The 18,619-nt window shown below is 37.8% G+C and overlaps 1 protein-coding gene across 1 annotated transcript in view; it reads left to right on the forward strand.

The window, feature by feature from the left end:
- Positions 1–18,619, forward strand: part of LOC134667489 (adenylosuccinate lyase) — a 382,878-nt gene that overhangs the window by 200,776 nt on the left and 163,483 nt on the right. The window lies entirely within an intron of this gene.

Below are 18,619 nucleotides of genomic sequence, written 5' to 3' on the forward strand. Positions count from 1 at the left end.
ACAGTATCATAATGAATATACCACTTATCATTAATTAATAGCTACATATTTGTAGGTATTATAAATTAATATATATAACCCCGGAAAAGCATTGGCAACTTGGTAAGGTGCCTAGGTACAGACCGCGTAGCCAAGATGCCATTCACTTACGCTCCGTAGCGATCGAAACACAACTGTCACTGTCGCACTAATATGGAAGAGTGATAGAGAGACATAAAGCTTTTCGTTGTCGAAGCGATAGCGATTGTAACCTTGGCTAGGTCGGCAGATCTGATTGAATGCACTGCTAGCGCGTCATTTATAATATAACATTATATATAACTAAGTAGATGAAATGAATTCAAAACAAGTTTCGTTTTTAGACGAAGTTATGTGACGTCACAAAGTTGGCGACATGGCGACTCTCTCCATCGTATGAAGAATAGCAGTCTTTGTTGTGCACGTGTCTTTGGAAAATAGGTACGAAATACTACAATATTAGGTGTTTGAACTTATAGCTTATAGCATCATACAAAAAATTATCAAGTCACGTATTGAGCGACTGATAAGTGTGAGTGTCATACGTGAAAGAGGAATTTGTGTAATTTCCTAACATGTAGTGATTAATATGTAATATTTCAAATTTGTGAAATGTTGACAATGTGTTTAAGACGAAAGTGGAGGTCTTCATAAAACGTAATTCTCATTTTCCTCTCTGGATATTAACATTATTTGAAAATAGCTACATGAATTTTGGTCAACAAATATATATTGTACTTTAGTAGTACTTGTAAACTCTCTCAAAAATACATATTAAAAATAACATATATACAATTAGTAAGAAGTACAAAAGTAAGATTTAATCCTTTCGAGGGAATCTCTTCCAGTTAACCTTTGAGTAGATGAGAGGAGAGAGTGAAAAGAAGGTGACAAATGCAGCAAAATGTACAAGATAACTACCAGAAAGACAAATTATTTAAATACATACAAAATTTATAGGATAGGATAGGTAAACATATATTTACACAAAAAGGAATGGGGAAAATACACAAAAAATTGTAAAGAAGTAGAAAAATATAATGCAACTATACAAAAGAAATATAAGAAAATTAATCAGTCAGATAACCATGGCTTCTTTTTAATCTCTTCTTGAGCGATGCAACCGATTTGTTTTGAATGGTCATGAAACAGTAGAATGACCCAGATATCGAATATTCGATTTTCATTTTTCGGGGTACGCCCTCTTCAATGAAATTTCATACAATATTGCCGGTCTAGGCCGGCAAAGTGTTACGTGCCTAACGTGCCATACAATGAAAATTTATATGTTATTTTTCGTTTGTAGGTTGTATTTTCACACATTTTTGAAACACTGCCTTAAATAAAGGGCACTACACAACAGCAGCAGCAGGAGTAGTTATTTAAAAGATTCATAAAAGTGGACGTTACACAGACAAGTTTGTACTAATAAATTTTGACAAACGCGGAAGATATGACTTCTTGATATTGAACACAACATGCTTGTAATCTTGACGTAACATTACACATTAGCCGACAATGCTGTCATGCAGGCAGCACGTCTAAGCCTAGCAGGGGCTTTCCGACCGCTCCTACATCGACTCCTAATACCGATCCACCATTTCCTTCGCTACCACCACTGGTCCCACCAGATCCGCTGCCAGATCCGCCAGTGCTCCCAGGCAGCACTTCCAAGTCTAGCAGCTTCTTTCCAGCCGCATCTACTTTGAGATCTAATAGCGATCCCGACGCAGAGCCAGATCCTTTTCCTTCGCTACCACCACCGGTCCCACCAGATCCGCTACCAGATCCGCCACCAGATCCGCTACCAGATCCGCCACCAGATCCGCTACCAGATCCGCCATCAACATTGGTGACAACTAAAGCCTGTATCAGTTTAGAGATGATGTTCTCCAGTGCGGTCTCGTATCTTGAGGAGCAGATGACGCGAGGTACGACGCGCGGCTGCAGACCGCAGGGCCTGACGGGGCGCAGGACGTACCTGCATTCCGATACCTGGAGGAAAATATTTGATGGTGTTACAAAACAGTTTAAAATACTGCAATGCTATAAAATGAAAAATGTTAAGGTCACGCCAGCAGTTCTTCCGAGAGTGAACGAGGTACGATGGAAATACCTGCTGGGGCCTACATTCAGGTCTCGTTTTCGCGAACACAGTGAAAACACATAAAAATTTACTGATTTGCAAGACCGAAGTGATCCCATAAGTGTACCGTGAACAAAGTTTTGTGCGGTACAACAAAAAACGAAGACTCCGACGAAAATATCGACGATAGTCTTCCTTCTTTGGAAATGTTGAAATCAGTAAATTATTTTGGATGCAAGGTCCTATCGTCGAATGTTTCTCAACAGTAGGTACTCATCGAAAAAATATACTATAATACGCAATCAATCCGGTTTTAATTTAAAGGCTCCTCTTCACGTTGGGCCAACGCCAACGCCAACGAGGGACGCAGCCATGCGGTAGAATGAGATAGCAATATCACTTGCTCCCTCTAACGCATAAATGCGTCCCTCGTTGGCATTGGCGTTGGCCCAACGTGAAGAGGAGCCATTAGGTATTTTATGTCAACAAAATATTTAGGTCACTCACCTCCCATAGTGTTGCTATCACAGCCAAGAAAACAAGTTTAACGTACACCATAGCTATGGTTCGCGTAAAGGCTGATATTTTTAATGAAGCATGTTCTATATACTTATAGGAATTTATTTAGGTAAATTTCATCACAACCTAGTGACCTACTTATGGGTCATTACAAAAACCCGATAATTGTGCCAAAGACAAGTCAACAATGAAGACTGTTAGTTTAATTTTTGCGTTTGCGTGCTTTAATTCTCGCGCCGTAACACAAGTAGGGGATATTACTGCAATGTTCTGCCGCCAGAGTGCAGCACTACCGACTGGTAAATTCATAGACTAACTTATAATCATAATCATAATCATAATAATTTATTTATAAAACCAATTTATACGTCATTAATAAATAATTTAGTAATAGTACCTATAGTAATTTACCAAAATACATGGTTCTTATGATAGTTATTACAATAACATAATAAACAGTATAATTATTGCGCTTTATACGCAATGAATTCGTCGTAGCTATAAAAGGATTGCTCGATAAGCCACTGCTTTAAGCGAAATTTAAAGCTGCCCAAGCTTGGAGCATCAAGTATGTTTTTTGGCAACTTATTGTAGACAGTGGGACCCATGACGTGAGTGAGTTTAGATGACTTGGTCAACTTCCGGCTTATACCCACAATTTTATCTGCGTTCCGCGTTTCGTACAAGCTTAACATCCTAAATGTTTTAAATGACGCCAGATGCACTCTCACATATACGGCCACTTGCAGAATGACTATTGCCGGCAGTGTTAATATGCCTAGCTTAATAAAAAGAGGCTTAGCATGGGTATCGTGGGGAACTCGAGCGATGATCCTCACTGCGCGTTTTTGGAGGCGGAACACCCGCTCCCACTCTGCACAGCGACCCCAGAGCTCAGCGCCATACTGCAGCAGTGAGTGCACCGTGGCGAAGTAGCAGTACATACACACTGTGCCTTAAACTGTTTTTTGACAAAGTTATCATAGACAATAAAATACGACATTGTTGCATTAAGGCGGTTTGTTAGCAAGGGCCTACCGGTAAACGCAAAAATCGAAATTTAGTTATCCGCCTCTTTATTGCTCGAATATGCGAGAGTGATATAGAGGCAGAAATCGAACCCTCGATTGTCGTGTTTTCACGGTAGGCCATGTGATTGACGTAGTGAGCGTAGTGACGCATGATGTGTCATTGATGTTTGTTTACTGCATGTGTACAACTAGTGCCACCTACGCAGATATTCCCTATTGATCGTCACGGATTACTGTATAATATGACTATGAGTCACATGTGATAAATTAGAGAAATAAAAAAAAGTTTTTAGAGTCGGTGCAAAAAAAGTCTGCAGCGGATTTGATAGCCCACGCAGTGCAAGTGTCATTTATACGTCATAATTTCATAGAAGTTTGACGTTTAAAATAACACTTTCACTGAGTGGGCTATCAAATCCGCTGCAGACTAATTCTTGGTCTGACTCTACAAGTCTACATGCAATAAGTACCTAAATGTAATGTATATATTGTATAGTCCTTTGCGGACTACGGTTTTGTCAAAAGTATTTTTATCTATACTTTTAAACGAGCAATTCTTGTTTATTTATACATTTCGGGTTCTCGGAAACGGCTCTAACGATTTCGATGAAATCTGCTATATGGGGGTTTTCGGGGGCGATAAGTCTCATCCCTGGGAAAACGCGTATTTTTGAGTTTTTATGTTTTCCGAGCAAAGCTCGGTCTCCCAGATATTATGACATTATATGAAGAGTAACAGTCTTTTATGTTCGTGTCTCTGGCAAATACGAAATACTACATAGAGTATTACACAGCTTACATTTTGATATGTGCCTAGCTTGCTATATTACCTAGGTGTTTGAGATCTCATAGCATAATACAGAGTCGTTTGTCACGTACCAGGATTGATAAAGTGTGTTAACTAGTGTCACACGTGAAATGATTCGGTTAAATTATGTTCTAATGTATGGGGAAGACAAACAAATTATAGCCAGAATTCAATGAATGTAGTATGATACCTTTGGGTATGGTGCTTTACGTACACTAGTGTCCAATCCGCTCCCTAGGCTATATGGCTAGTTGATGCCCCAAATAAATTAAAAAAAAATTAAATAATTAGTTTTTCAAAAACCACAATTTGACCGAATCAAAGAGGGAAAAGATGGCATTTCATAATATTTATTTATTTTTATTTTTAAACTTTATTGCAAATACAAAAAGTACAACAGGCGGACTTAATATTATATTTCACCTGTCCTGCGTTCCCTAAAAAGCTAGTGATAGTATGCCTACTTACAGATTTTAACGGTTTTTCCAAGTTCGATTTCCAGCTGGATGTGAGGGTTTTTAGGGTTCCGTACCAAAAGGGTAAAAACGGGACCCTATACTAAGACTCCGCTGTCCGTCTGTCCGTCCGTCTGTCAGTCTGATGGCTAGGCAGTTGACTATTTCGCCAAATGGGCAACAAAATCCACCAACTTTGGAACTAGTTAGCCAATGCTATTCTTTCTCGATTGACGAGTCTTGCTATTTATAATATCTTTGAAACGAATACATGTCACGTAATCATTCAATTCTTGAAACCTAATTATAGTAAACTAAACTTGCCCAAGGTTCCTTTACGCAAGAACGATCCACGATACCATATGCACCAAGTACAACATAGACCCATTGAATATAAACAAACTTACGGAAAAAGAAGAAGCCCTCAACTCTTTTTTAGGTAAGTATACTAAATACATCATAGCTCATTTAAAATCATTTAATAAATAATACAAACTTAAAGGCAATCCCGCTCGTACTCCTAGCGAGGACCGATTGACCCTCACCAAAAAGCTTTATGTCAAACAAAAAAAAACCTAACTATAGTTTCTGATTTTTCCTCAGTGTCCCATTTCGCTTTAGCACTCAGTTTAACAAATGTTTGGAATCGGTTCGGTGTCAAGTAGCGTTATTAACTGTACAGGGATAATGGTTCGACCTTCCGCGGCCCATCGTCCATCACTCCGCACCTATACTGACGGCGCGATTAGGAAAATGTATTAGAGATTAACTAGATACGATATAGTAAAGATATGTGACGTCCCACGGGTAAAGGTACCATGGCGGTTTACGCCTACGATATTATTAACGCCGCTCCAATTTATTGCGGCGCTATGCGACGTAAGCGCCGGCCGCCATAAGGTACCTTTTTCCGTGGAACACCACATATCTTCATTATTTCATATCTAGTGAATCTCTAATTCATTTCCCAAATCGCGGCCCCAGCCGCCATAAGGTAACTTTTTCCGTGTGAATGTCACATATCATATCTTTACTATATCATATCTAGTGAGTCTCTAATTCGTTTCCCGAATCGAGCCGTGATTGACGATGCGCTCGCTACCTGATCTATCATCGGCGGGGTAGGTACCGGGTAACTACAGTACAGGCCATTTACAGGGTGTTTCCTGGGAGCAGAGCGGCTACTGCGAAAACCGAAATTCGCAAATTGCGGGGACCTTTCTCTTTTACTCCAACGAAGGCGTAATTAGAGTGACAGAGAAAAATCCCCGCAATTTGCGAACTTCGATTTTCGCGGTTATAGCTCAGGGGTCGGAAACAACATACATATGTAATTTATTTCGACGCAAACAATATAATATCAATATATGGAGGAGACAGGGGTCTGAAACCGGTATTTGCTCCATACAAAAATACCGGTATTATTACTTTCTTTTTTGTTCTTTGTTCTTTTTTTTTAATTTTTAATGGGACAACCTAATAACACAAAGTTGTTACCTAAATACATGATGCAGCCCTACGTAAAGAGCATAAAATACTTAGTTCAAAATATTGGGCTAATTCGGGTTTTTTTTTTAAATACCGGAATTTGGGAGAGTATAGAACCCGACTCCGACGTTGTACTCATAATCGCCTCTTCAAACGTCACTGATAATAAAAAAAAAAACATTACATTACGGCATTTGGTATCGATTGAATTCGTTGCTCCTACTAGGTACTTGATGTTACCTTTAGAACCAACTTATGTCCCATACACACAAGTCACACAACACACATCTGACATGTCTTAAAACTAGCATACCTAAGTACCTATGAGGTGTAATGTTTTGGAAATTTTAGTTGATACAAGATATCCTAGTTACGCGCTGTACTAACTATGTGAGAATTTTTTTTATGAGAGAAATCGCAAATAAATTTCCAATATCCATACTCAAGTTAAACTCGATAATTGTGTGTAAGCCAGGATTTTTTTGTGCTATAGTAAAAGTTGATTATATCAATAAGTACCTACCTACTTACCTACTTATACATCGCGTACATATATCTTGTATCACCTAAAAATTACATCCATACAATACATACAAACAATAATATTTAAACTCTTCTGGTTTTGGTTTTCCCCGAGCATCCTGTATTTAATTTATGTTTGACCGAGCGCTTAGCTGCTTATGGCTCCTCTACACGATGGGCCAACGCCGGCCACTTCAAGGGACGCAGCCATGCCGTAGAATGAGATAGCAATATCACTTGCTCCCTCTAACGCATAAATGCGTCCCTTGGAGTGGCCGGCGTTGGCCCATCGTGTAGAGGAGCCATTAGCTTCGAATCAGCTCAGCGAGCAATTGGAATGAAACCTAGTATCCATCATTCGATACAGGATGTACACAACTGACATCGGGAATTACCGCTTGTCGGTAGTATCTCTTTAACAATTATGGTTTTTACAAGCTTGTATCGAAATGGTCACGCAGACGGTAGTAGAAATAGTACCTACTCATCCTATTAGTTCTACTAGCAGGCAAGAGTGAGATGGTAATAACTACCTTTATGTTTTTGCTACTTCTTTGCGGGACTGTATGCAGCACAGCGCGAGTACCAGGTTTAAGTAAGTTGGTAAATACTTAATTATGTTTTTGAGGTATTGAGTATTACGCACCTATACTTAGATATTCTTCGAGCATCATGGCTAGCCGTGGTGGCCGAGTGGATATGACGCCTGACTTTCAATCCGGAGGTCGCGGGTTCAAATCCTGGCTCGTACCAATGAGTTTTTCGGAACTTATGTACGAAATATTATTTGATATTTACCACTAGCTTTTCGGTGAAGGAAAAACATCGTGAGGAAACCTGCATACATTTGCGAAGAAATTAATCAAAGGTGTATGTGAAGCCCCCAATCCGCATTGGGCTAGCGTGGGGACTATAGCCCAAACCCTCTCGCGCATGAGAGGAGGCCTGTGCTCAGCAGTGGGACGTATATAGGCTGAAATGATGATGATGATGATCATGGCTTACCTTTCAATTTTCAATTAGGTTATTGTATTAGGTTAGATAAGCCGATGGCTAGGAATGGACGCAAAATCGGAGACTAACAGGCGAGTGCTTTTATTCAAATTTTAACTCCCCTGCCCTCAAATACAACAACAAGTTCAAGAAAGGTTGTAAGGTCTGAAAATTTCCAACAAGTTATACCCTTTTTTAAAAGATGAAAGTATCTAGTTCTAAATAAGTGTAATTAGCCTTGTTTTAATTATATCCACTCGCCATTCTAAGCCAGAGTTTCCCTCGTAAACGCTAACAATATACTTATACATTAGATACACCTTTATAATTAAAATATGACATAAAATTTTATGTAAACGGCTAGAGAGCGCTGTAATAACTCTTAATACCTATATCAAAGTACAGTCTAAAAAATATGTAAAATATTGGATACAAAATGGGATACTTCGAGAAAATCAACAATGTAAATGTGACACTGATACTGAGAGGTGTCCATAGGCTAGGGTTGCCGCTTAGTGTTAGGCCGGCCCTACGTTTCTTTCTGGCCCTTGTGGGGTGTGCAATATGGCAATTTCATCCTTTTGAAATTATAAAATCCAAATGTTGATTTGATCTCTAGGATATTTTAACTGTATATTATACTATTCTTAATTAACATTAAATGCCTAGATTAGATTAGATTAGAATTTATTTCATAATCGCTACCTAATATATTTAATTATCACTCTATGTATTATATTTCATTCCAAAAGCTACAGATGACAGCTGTCAAAGTATAAAAGAAAGTGACATGATCAAAGAAAGTGTAATGTAATTACAGAGATCTTTCTCGATACCTATGTCAAGATGCGTTGCGCCGTGTCAAGCATGTGGATCAATCCGAATAAAAGTAAAGTGCTAGATCGCTTCTGATAGATGAAATTTATAAATAGAAATTGCAAAATGTAAATAAAAACAAATTAATTTCGTTACACATTTAAGGCTACTAAGTATGTCACTTAAGCGTCAAGCCAAATCAGTCTAGCCAAGCCAATCTAAACTTGTTTACGTTTTTTGTAATTGTTATTGAATTTTCTATTTTTCTGTAGGCACCTGTATTTTTTACGGTGTATCTACGTCGAAACCGGAAGATTTTTTCCCAAGCCGAAACGGAGAAGAAATAGACACATCCCAATGACACTTTTTTTATGTGATAGCACTGATAGTCAGCAAACGAGCAGACAAGTCGCCTGCAACACACTTAACCAAACACAACACACACAAAATATGCCATTTCAAGATAAATTAAATACGTTTTATTTATTAATATTTAACAATTTTAACTTATATTTTAGTCTGTTTTTGAGCACTGTACATCGGCGAATTAGTATATTATGTAGGGTAATTGTTTATAACTAGAGCTTCCGCGAGTCTTACTTAATTTCCACTCCCCAAGAATATTGTGAGGTTACAGATTCCCAGTTAATACTTAAACTGTAGTATGCCTAACGTCTTAAATAGAAACTTTAAACCTAGCACTTTATTTTTTTACTTTTAGTGATAAAAAATTATGAAATAACTAGTAATTTACTTTACTTGAAAAATACTTGACTAAAAGTTACAGGATCTGTTACATTTAATAAACCGTCTTTCGCGACTAGGGTATTTGCAAAAACATTTCTTCAATGTTAGTGTATATATATATCTCATCACCATCAGTCTCATCCATTTTAAAGCATTTTTTTATATGCCAAAGAGATTCTTTCTATATATGCACATTAAATAAACTATACATACATACGAGCGCAAAATACGATTCTAGTTCCTAATAAATAACTAGGTATACAAATCATCATTAATCTTACAAATAATGGTTTCTCAGAGACAATTTGGGAGTTCCTAACGACTTTTCTTACGCTGCTTCTGCGGTTGTGGAGAGTAACTGTTAACGACTTGATTAAGTTTGTTATTTGCGACTTTGTCTATTTGTTCATTCATGATTCAGAATACATGCATATGATATGGAGATTTTAGCTCTGGAACGTACTAATGAGTAGGTACAGTCACCTGCAATAATATTTTACTCTTCGAAGGCCGCAAAAATATGTGACACGTTCTTATGGCTCTACAAATAAGATCGTGTCAGATATTTTTGCGGCCTTCGTAGTGTAACATATTATTGCAGGTGACTGTACTGTTAAAGATTTAAACATTTCATTTATTTTTTTATTATTTTTATTTATTACTCAAATAAGTGACACAGCATTACAGTAAAAACTAAGGCACTGTGAAACTACAAAATAAGAATACAAGAAAACAACAAAAAAACTACAAATAAAAACCAAACCAAATTAAACACTAAACATGTTCATGTTTAATAAACTAGTCTTCTATGGCGAATTTATTTTGTTTTTCTTTATTTCCTACGTTTACACGCAAGTTACTCAGGGCATGGTGGTGGCGCTAAAATTATGATTTAATATGAGTACGAAATCAATTCATATCTATCCCTAGCTCGATAGAAGTCCAAATATGCAAGAGCAATAGAGAGGCAGATAACGAAATTACGATTATAGTTTTTCGCGGCCCTCTGGTGCTCATCAGTAAACAAACCTGGCAGATGGCCACGTGTTTACCACGGGCAAATCGCACGGGTAATGAGCATAGCAATCATTTTCATCAATTTACTAGGGCTACCGTCCACTGGCCTCACCAGAGACAAGATTTTATAAGGGGCATTTCAGAAGAGTGTAGGGTACGTGACGCTATTTTTTTAACACTTGGTAACGCTAAAAAGTCAATATTTAGCATAATAACGTTTGTTAACTATAAATTGAACGGAATAAACAAACATAATAAAACTTACAAAACTATAGATAAAAATTTGCCCCAGGTCGCCGTCAACGGGCAAGGTGCCCAGAAGGCTGGCCGTATTTCCCCGCTGTATAGCGATGCTAATACGCTGGGCGAAATAGTGGCCAGCCCTCTGGTCACCAGAAGCCTCTATTAAGCGCGCCGACAAGTCTTTGTACAGTCGACGCGCACTTGGCCCCCACGGCCCCAAAGTTTCGACACCAAACGCCACAAATATGTAGCTGCTTCCCAGAGCGGCATATTTGCGGCGCTTGAGGCTTTCGGCTGAGGAAGCCGCAGCGCCAGCAGAATCTTTGGTGCTTGGAACATGGGACGGTGCCAGGGTATCAACGCAAGTAGCGTCCCAAACTAGCGGCCGACCCATGCTATTAATTGAACGGTATAAAATACGGATTTCTGCAGGTCAATATAAAAAATAATTAAGTATAGAGCCAGCGTGGTGGTCTGTAGAAGCGCGAGCTAAGGGCCACCCCTAGCGTCTTTTGAGCGTCGGCGTCTAGTCAGCGCTATAGAAAATGGCGTCGCTGCGCATTAGCGCCTACGTTGCGTCGACCAGCGGCCATAGAATTGACTAGACGCCGCCGCCGACGCTCGGCTGACACTATAATGTGGGGTGGCCCTAACAGTCCAGATGTAATAGCGGTCCTGGTACCGAGAAGCCTGAGTAGGCTGACCCACTCACCGAGCTCATACCTAGGGATAATCGAGAGCTCATCTTACTAACCTAATCGTATGTGGTTATCATAGATTTCCTGGCGCAGATCCCGCACTATGGAGGCACATCGCTGCAAGTGACGGTGATACGGCAACTGCGGTTGCATTACTGTGGTGGCTTTACTGCTGCGGCCTTGACGTGAGTGCAGTAACAGTCCATTACCTGGATAAAATGAGAGACAGATTAAACGTTTAACACATAATTAATGTAATTAACGTGTCTATAGAGATTAAATTTCATTATTTTACCTTTTTTCCGACCTTTCAGCCAGGTTGCACTGTGGTCACGGAAGACTGACATCCAATATCTCAGATATTGGTAAACAACACTAAACTACCCGATATTTGTTTATATAAATGACTAATTAATTATGATATTTAAAGTGTTGGATTAAACGTTTTAATTGTGACAGTAATGCGGTTAGGAACCGTAGGGACATCACTCATTTTATCAAGGAAATTTACAGTGAAAAGTAATGCTGCAACAGTAATTCAGCGTCAGTTGTACTGTGATCGCCGTCACCTTCAGAAGGTGTAGTGTCGCCGTAGGATTTATCGGAGTGGTCATGTTGCTTAATACATTTCCGAGCATGTCTCTATCTCCAAAGTCTTGATATTTTCGTGGTTCGATTTAGGAATCTTTCGCTCGCTCAGTAGGTAGGCTTAGCACTGGAGCGACGCGTCGCCTGCGAGATAGACTCTTCTCTACTAAATACAGTTAGTAAAAGATGGGTGAGGACGTATCTCTCTAGTGAAAAGCGATCTGGGCTACACATGTATGTATATTGTACGTTGTAGATTACTAACAAGCATTTTAGTAATGAGTGGAAATTTCTCTATTTCTCAGAAACTGGAGTGGATTGTCCGACTTTTTGAATGGGTCTCTTTGAACCTTTTCGTCAAGTTATTTGGATTTATATAAATCAAAAGCTTTATGTCAGATAGATAATTTTAATCCACGATTGAGATAGACCTTTATCTTCCTTAGAAGAGCTTTAGAAGGTCTTTTTAACCTTTGGCTTGTTTAGATTAGAGTTAAACATTTTCAGACTGTTAATAGACGGGATTAAATCATATACTTATTCAAAATATTAGAAAGATCATGAAACCAATCTAAATTATGAGTTGATTTCAATCACAAGACGTGTGCTTGTCTCATTTAAATTCATGTTTCAGATACTTATAAACGATTTTCTAATTTCACATGCAAATTCACATTAAAAGTCGACGAATCACCCGACGCAAGCCCGACGCATAGTTACTGCGCGTCAAAATGACTTATTCTATACTGAAATGACGAACAGCCTTCGTCTTTCTGACTGGTCCAAGCTGGAATCTTGAAAGTGTAACAGACGGCACGTACTGTATTAGAAACTGATTACTTTCCAGTCATTTAGCTTAATTAACTTCATTCACGAACATTTTGCTTAGCTTTTATGAATGTTTAATGATTACCTAGTTTAAGCTAGGGAAAGACATGCGTACGTTAAGTATAGTCAACTACATAGTGGCTTCATCGATACTCGCGATTTATATTTAGAAAAGAAAGATTTATATTTGATTTCAGAAAACAGTGATAGGTGAATTAGCGAATAACAAATTTTATACTGTAAAAACTTCTAACTCTTATAATTTTATTAAATTATAAAAAAATAAATAAACGAAAGGGCATAGCATATTAGCTGCCGTTAATATTACACATCATCGGGGCGTTCACGTGATTACTAATTACATACATACGCATGTGGGGGGGGGGGGTTGATATTTATTCCAGCAGGCTTCTTATGCAGGAGTAGGCTAGGAGGCTGTTAATTGTTTTTTGTTGTTAATATGTGCAATAAAGTTTAAATGTGCCTAGTGCCTACGTCAACTCATGGGATTAGTTGTCAAGCGGACAACTGGCGGGCGGCTCCCATGAGCCGTGGCAAATTGCCGGGATAACGCGAGAAAAAAAGTTTTTAATACTTAAATATGTAAATAGTAAAAAAAGTGTAGTGTTTTACTTACGTTACGTCGCTTATAGCAGTTATAGCTCTAGCTTAAGAGTTGCAACAGCGAGGGTTTATTGAGCGCAATAACCAAATTACTGCATTTAAAACCAATCTTAAATGTTCAAGTAATTCGGGTTAAAGCTACATTTTAACTGCCCGCTATTTGTGAAATAATTTTCCAAGTAGGCTTGTAGCTCCATTTCAAAGTAGTTTCGGTAAAATTGTAAAACGAAATGAAACAATATTTAATAATCCATACTTAGATAAAGATCTAAAATACCTGATTTAAAAAAATATTTTCAGTAAGTATTTAGTAAAAATTGTTTAGTCATAAATCTTCTTTGTTCGTGCGCATTTCTGCTATAGTTAGTTTTTTTTAGCATGAAGAAAGAACTTGAAAGAAGGTGAGCGATCTTGACAAGACTTTTAATCGAAAAACGATTTTTAAAAATCAGTAACTATTACTTATGAAAGCAGAAGAATATAAATGATCGTATTAGATTCATAATTGTTACATATTTGCCGTAACTAAATTTTTTCAATCTGTTTTTCAATTAAAAGACACATCAAGATTGTTTACCTTATTTCTAATGCAAAAAAAAACGAACTATAACTGCAAACTGCGATAGAGTTTTTCCCTTTATCTATAAGCTTATTAGCTAGTAGGCACAGATATGTACGATTTAAATTTAACCCTGTTTTAACTTGCAATTAGCGGCCACTAGAACGTGACAAAAATAAGTCGCCTCTTTAACCCTGTCGCAATTAAAACTAAGTACATTCGCGCTTGCTAATGAGAGTAATTAAAGGACCATTTGCGTACGCGACGTACGTTATGGCTTACATGTTTAAAGAACAAGGACTAAATAGGGCCGTGCCTTCGTTCCGTGGAAATTACACTCAGGAGCAATTAAAATTGATAATTTTGCATAGAATATTTATACTAAGTGACCCGTTATATCTGTCGAGTCACTAGAACTCACTAAAAATTGCGTTTTGCTCGTAATTGTTGCAAAGACAAAAGTTAAAATTCTTCCAGAAGCCTGGTTTTAAGCCAATTTAAAGACAATACTGTCTGGACTGTCGTAGTAGGAGAGCTAGACTCGGATCCAGGGAAGAGGCATTTGCCATTACGAGTATAAGTAGCGTCTTGCACACAGATTTCGTTGCTCTTGAAATCGGTGACTATTTTTCGGAGCTAGCTCTTGGAGCGTTTTCACATTGTAGGGGAGGTGGTGAGTTGCGACAGAGGAGAGTTGGAAGATCGTAGATTTTTTTGGAATCTATTACCTAGAAACTAGGTCGCAACAGTGTGCGTTTGTTAGCTCGTAACTTGAACTAACAAACGCGCGCTATTGCGACATAGTTTCTAGTTAATAGATTCCAAAAAATCGACGATGTTCCAACTCTCCTCTGTCACAACTCACCTCGGTCTCCCCTACGTTCCGATATCAGTCCGACATCCAAATATGGGGCCGCGGGGTGTACTGGGGTCCCTACGCCTTAACCACATTTAAATACAGAGATGTTACACATTTTACTTCTATCCGATATCGGATCGGACAGTGAGAAAACGCTCTTGCACGGTTCCACACGTTCGGCGCGAAAACTAAACAAATTAAATTACTTATTCGCTTTCTATTATAATCGCGAAGAAACTCGTACATTTAAATGTAACATGCATGACTCCGCTTAAATTTTATATTCATATTATGTTATCAGAGTAATTTAATTAAGTAGTTTGCAAGTTGTATAGAAAATTATGTGTTCACAACTTACCTAATTAATTAAATAAAGATTAACTTTGCGTTGCAAATAGAGATAAGTGTCTTGATTACACTTAACGAATGCAGTGGCGAGACCATGGTATAATAATATACTTCGCCTGGTACTCTCTTCCCGTCTTTTCTAGGTCACCTGACTGACACAAGCCTACGTCATCATGCGACAGCGCTATACATGATAATATGCGATAGCGCTATATATAGCGGCCATGTTATTGTGACGTAGGCTTGTGTAACTCTGGGAAGAGAAGACCATGTTTTATTAGACCATTGGTGGGCAAAGTACGGCCCGCGGGCCATCTCCGGCCCGCGAATGGATTTTATCCGGCCCGCCGCCGGTCATAAGAAATAATGAATATATAGCATATTTGCCCACGATTATCACAAAACAACAAAAACAATTTGGCTACAATTCTGGCCCTCCACTTAAATTTCCTAAACTTTCTGGCCCCCCATGAAGAAAGTTTGCCCACCACTGTATTAGACTATGGGCGAGACAATAAAATAGCACTCGGCTCGGAGTGAGTATTTAAAATGGCCGAATGACTTTTTAGAAGTACCTAATTTTACATTAAATCATAAATCATAAATAAATCATAAATTATTTATTTGCGTGAATAGGGTCAGATTACAGTTGTTATATATACATAAAGTTCCTCCTAATTCAACCGTCCACAAACAGCATGCAAATATTTGTTGTATTTCTTAAGCTAAGTATTTATTACATTATATACATTATGTACTACAATATATCATTGAAATAATCGTGAAGTGAATAAAACATTTTATTTAACAGCCACTCATGTAGGGTTTTCTTAAATTTATTCATTGGCAAGCATTTAATGTCAGATGGCAACTTATTAAATATTTCTACACACATAGCAGGGCAGTTTTTGTTAAAAGTAGCAGTTTTTTTTTGCATTCCAACTACAAGTCGTTCACCATTTCTAGTATTTCTAGGGTATATGTCACTAGCTGTAATAAATAATTCAGGGTGTTGTTTAACAAATTTGGCTACTTCAAAAACATACAGGCAAGGAAATGGCAGGACTTTAAGCTTGAGAAACATCGGCCTACATGACTCGAGAGGGCTAATACCACAGATTGCACGAATACATTTTTTTTGGGATCGCAGTACTCTTATAATATCTATCCCATTACCTCAGACCGTGAGTCCATATCTGAGAATTGATTCGACATATCCGTAATAGGCAGCCATGGCAGTTCTGTGATCAGATGTTCTACGCAATCTATTAAGGACAAAAACAAATCTATTCAGTCTTGCGCATACAGTCTCAATATGTCCATTCCAGTTTAGCTTATTATCTAAATGTATTCCTAAAAATTTTACTATGTCACGTTCTTGTAATAAATGTCCATTGTAGCTTATAATTATAGATTGACTAGATTGATTAAAACGTAAATACGTTGTTTTTCCCAAATTAACTTGGAGATTGTTTCCTTCAAGCCACTTTACTACACATTCTATTGCACTATTTATGTCAAATTCGTGATTTGCTTGAGTTTCTGATTGATTACTTGATACTATAATTGAAATGTCATCGGCGAATAAAATACATTTATGATGTGTGATGTCAGGAAGGTCGTTAACATATAATAGAAATAGCAGAGGCCCAAGGATGCTTCCCTGGGGCACTCCATATTTATTAGTAGAATATTCAGAAGTAAATACTTCTGTTACGTTCCTATTGTTTACTCTTTTTATTTCTACACATTGCGTTCTATCTTCTAAGTAAGATCTTATCCAATTTAAAGCCAGCCCTCTAATGCCGTAATGTTCCAGTTTTTTTAGAAGTAAGTTATGTGATACAAAGTCAAACGCCTTTGACATATCAAAGAATAAAGCTGTGGTTGGTACATTTAGTGACGACCCAGTCAGTGTGTCATAATGAATCGCTAAGATCTCTTTGGAAAATATACGCAGCTTGTTACCTACTTATAGGTACCTACCTAGATTATATTTCTTACTTTACCTACTTAGATTATATTTCTTACGAATTCTTATACCACTTCTAAAAGAGGAACTAGGTAATAGACTTGCTGGAGCCGTGGACGAATCGTTTTTGGAGGAGACCATGGATTTTAAGGGAACCCTGATCTTGGTACTCGTGACTGTAAAACAGACGGATATCTATATCTATAGAGCGGCGAGGGCCGAAACGAAACGTTGCTCTTGGTCCAGTCAAGAGCACTGAGGGGCTACCGTGAACACAGAATTTAGTAAGTTGCGGGCATCTTTCCTTTTGCTCCGATTAAGGAGTAATTAGAGCGACAGAGAACGATACCCGCATTTTGTCAGCTCGGTGTTCGCGGTAGGCCCTCTGACTCGCCCTGTACTCGTAAAGTGTAATCCGAGCATATGAAAGAATTAACTCGTACTCGGGGGGAGTAAAAGTGGAATTTTCACCCTTTGCTAATTGATTTTTAATGTAATTTCTTGTCTCAGTTACAGCTTCTTTTCCTGACTTTTCCTGAAAGGGTTTTTAGTTGCTTTGGAGGTCGGTTCTACATTAACGATTTGTTATGATTTTGATATGACCTTGACGTTCGTCTTGGTGGATGGCGCGCATGTTCAATTGTTCACTGCCCGATTCGAGCTTTAAGATAGGTATCTACATCAATTATTAGATCTAGAAACGACATGGACTAAATGTGTCAGTGTCAAGTGATGTTTTTGTTTGAAGAATCGTCACATTAGACACTGACATATCTAATCCATATCGTTTCTATATCTATTAATTGACGTATCTTAAAGTTCGAATCGGGCCGTCACTTCATTTCGCATGTACCAATCAGCGTGTGCACTTCAAAGATGTATCAAAATAAGATCAAAACCGTCACAAGTTTTTAATTCAGAATTTTGCTCCTGGAGCCCATAACGTATTAATTACTCTTAAATAACGATAATAATCAAAGACTTTCATACTGGTAATAAATAATATAATTAATTGTACTTTAATTCTATTTCGTGAAATAGTTTATCTTGTAAGTAACAATTAGCTGTATAGGATGTTACTCATAATTGTTACAAGTCGGTTTCTTTCATATTAATTTGTATTTGCATACATTTCCCATAAATATAGAAATCTAGAGATTTGCGAGGTTGTAATAAATATAAAATGTAATTAGTTTGAAAATATGGTCATTTCACTCTTGGGATTTATGATTCTTGATCTAGTGCGTATAATTACTGCTATTTAGACTTTGCATTTCACTGTTTCACTGACACTTTGCATAAACTTTTTCCCATAATGAATCGTTTCCAAATGGTTTTATTTCTATACAGCTTTTTCACCTGTTTTGGTTTAATCGTACTTCCACGATTGTGTGTGAAGA

The sequence above is a fragment of the Cydia fagiglandana genome, chromosome 9 (genome assembly GCF_963556715.1).
Source record: "Cydia fagiglandana chromosome 9, ilCydFagi1.1, whole genome shotgun sequence".
NCBI lineage: Eukaryota > Metazoa > Arthropoda > Insecta > Lepidoptera > Tortricidae > Cydia > Cydia fagiglandana.